Source organism: Scylla paramamosain, chromosome 2 (assembly GCF_035594125.1).
Source record: "Scylla paramamosain isolate STU-SP2022 chromosome 2, ASM3559412v1, whole genome shotgun sequence".
Lineage (NCBI taxonomy): Eukaryota > Metazoa > Arthropoda > Malacostraca > Decapoda > Portunidae > Scylla > Scylla paramamosain.
In genome coordinates, this window is record NC_087152.1 from 9,456,311 (window position 1) to 9,459,360 (window position 3,050).

Below are 3,050 nucleotides of genomic sequence, written 5' to 3' on the forward strand. Positions count from 1 at the left end.
GATTAAGATACTTTATCACCATTTCATATTGATGTTGAAAATGATGTACTTAATCTCCCAAAATTCTATGGTGCGTGTTAAAAGTATCGAGCCTTGTTAGACTTTTATATATATATATATATATATATATATATATATATATATATATATATATATATATATATATATATATATATATATATATATATATATATATATATATATATATATATATATATATATATGAGAGAGAGAGAACTTGTAGCACTGGATTTATTATATAAGATTTATGGGTAGGAAAATTTAAATAATGATAAATAATTAAAGATAACGAAACAAACGATGATAACGATTCCGCTTTTCCACGATAACGATAACGATGCGAGTTTCCACGATAACGGTGCGATGCGAGTTTTCCACGATAACGATGCGATTCCACGATAACGATGCGATGCGAGTTTTCCACGATAACGATGCGATTCCACGATAACGGTGCGATGCGAGTTTTCCACGATAACGATGCGATGCCACGATAACGATGCGATTCCACGATAACGGTGCGATGCGAGTTTTCCACGATAACGATGCGATGCGAGTTTTCCACGATAACGATACGATGCCACGATAACGATGCGATTCCACGATAACGATGCGATGCGAGTTTTCCACGATAACGATGCGATGCGAGTTTTCCACGATAATGATGCGATGCGAGTTTTCCACGATAATGATGCGATGCGAGTTTTCCACGATAACGATACGATTCCACGATAACGATGCGATTTCACGATAACGATGCGGTGAGAGTTTCCACGATAACGATGCGATTCCACGATAACGATGCGATTCCACGATAACGATGCGATTCCACGATAACGATGCGATTTCACGATAACGATGCGACTCCACGATAACGATGCGATGCGAGTTTCCACGATAACGATGCGATTCCACGATAACGATGCGATTCCACGATAAGATTCCACGATAGATTTTCACGATACGATTTCACGATGCGATTCCACGATAACAAGCGGTCGATGGCGATAGCGAAACAAAATTACTTTCTACTTGCCTACGTTGGTCCTGGGACGAACCCTTCCTCCCCAAGGGCCCACCCCAGTCCCATGTGTGAGGGCAGTGACGAGGCAACCTTGCAGCGCCTCACACGGGTCGCCATGAGCAAGGACCCACCACACACCACTCCCCAACCACTGTCATGAAGTGAGCCCTTTTCTCCCCTAAAGAACCCCTCGTACTGTCAGTGGCTGGTGCATGGTGCGCAGCATATCCTCATTCATGGCGAGTTGTTCAGCCCGGTGCCATCATAATCAAGGGACCCGTACACACCACTCATCAGACTCTATAGGAGGAATCCTTATCTCCCCATAAGGGTCCCCCCTCCGGGCAACATCTGGTGAATGGTAGACATTGGTCTCTTGCTTAAAGCGACTCCTTGCCTAGTGTGAGGCGCTGCAAGTGGACGACTACTATTGAAGCTTGAGGCCGCAAAGGAAAAGGAGGACCTGCTGCCCGGTCTCTGTGCCTTGGGCCCCAGGCTCGACCTGACAGCCACCTCCTCCCCCCGTGCGGCGCCCAAGGCCGTCACGGCCCTCAACAAATTTTGGCCGAAACTTTTCAATCATCATTTAATTTTGAGCCGAATATAAAATCGTCGATTGCAAGTGAAAAACGAGATTGTTTGAAAAATGTGGAAGATTCAGCTGATGATGAAACAAGGACAGGAAGCTTTACACCTTTGAATATTTTGAGTGTACCTTGCATGTTTCTTGCCCGTCAATATGCTCATGTTCGTAAATGACTGGATAGAAGCAGCATTCCAATGATAGTGCCCAGAAGATTAGATACTCCTGGATCGGGAGGATGAGTGGACATACGTAGGCTTGTATGTCTTATGCGAGAACTGCCATAATATTATTTCTTGTGTTCTTATGCTTTAAAAATAAATAAATAAATAAATAGATAAATAAATTATTAATGTTTTTAATCATAGCGTCATGTAAATATGAATATTTCAGGTATAAAGAAATTTCACAAAGACGTAAGATAGAAGGGGTGAAGACATAGAAGGGTTGAGGGGTTGATGAGGCGATGGGAATGAGGGAAAGGGGTGATGGGGGCTGTTCCGCCTCCGCCAAGTGAGCCAGGATACACTTTTCACGCCATTTCCCGCCACAGCAAAATAATCAGGGCAATTAGAGGCCGGTTTCTGGTTCCTCTCCAATTTTCGCGGGTCGATGGTGAACTTCAAAAGACGAGACACGAGAGAGAGAGAGAGAGAGAGAGAGAGAGAGAGAGAGAGAGAGAGAGAGAGAGAGAGAGAGAGACTATTAGGAGATACCATCAAGGCTCTCGGCTATCTCTTCCTCTCTTTCTAGTCGCGTCTATCGGTCTGGCGTCTCGTTTCCTTCTGTTACGAGACGTTGACTATGAAACTGCTGACTGTGTGATGCGTATATAATCTCTCTCTCTCTCTCTCTCTCTCTCTCTCTCTCTCTCTCTCTCTCTCTCTCTCTCTCTCTCTCTCTCTCTCTCTCTCTCTCTCTCTCTCTCTCTCTCTCTCTCTCTCTCAGAGAGCTCTGTGTGTGTGTGTGTGTGTGTGTGTGTGTGTGTGTGTGTGTGTGTGTGTGTGTGTGTGTGTGTGTGATTCTCTGAGATATCCAAGTTGGTTTAGTCGGCGCGGCGGTAATAGGCGGCACAAGGCTAGCAAGAACTCAGCCAACTTTTAATGGTCTGTCAGAAAGTTCACCTCAGGAGGACTTGATCTAGCGGTGTTGCAGGGGGAAGAAGGACTACGGATAAAGAGGAGGAGGAGGAGGAGGAGGAGGAGGGAAAGGTGGCTGTGGTGGTGATGGTGGTGTAGGTTAAAGACCCCACTCTGAAGCGTTCCGGTGTCTTATCTAGGCTGATTTGAACAGGCTGTGGTTGAAATTGTGTTTTCTTGGATGTTCTCGTGATTCTAGTGTAAGCTGAACTGAACTGGGACGTGTGGCAATTCGACTAATCATCTCTGGAGCCTTTGAAAAATTGTCCAAATGAGAGAGAAGGCG

The 3,050-nt window shown here is 44.8% G+C and overlaps 1 long non-coding RNA gene across 1 annotated transcript; it reads left to right on the top strand.

Annotated features, from left to right (window-relative positions):
* Positions 1-263: 263 nt before the first annotated feature.
* On the top strand, positions 264-1,689 carry LOC135106472 (uncharacterized). Its single transcript, XR_010271331.1, has 2 exons — positions 264-639; positions 785-1,689. It is a non-coding gene; the product is annotated as an uncharacterized LOC135106472 (long non-coding RNA).
* The last annotated feature ends 1,361 nt before the right edge of the window (positions 1,690-3,050 follow it).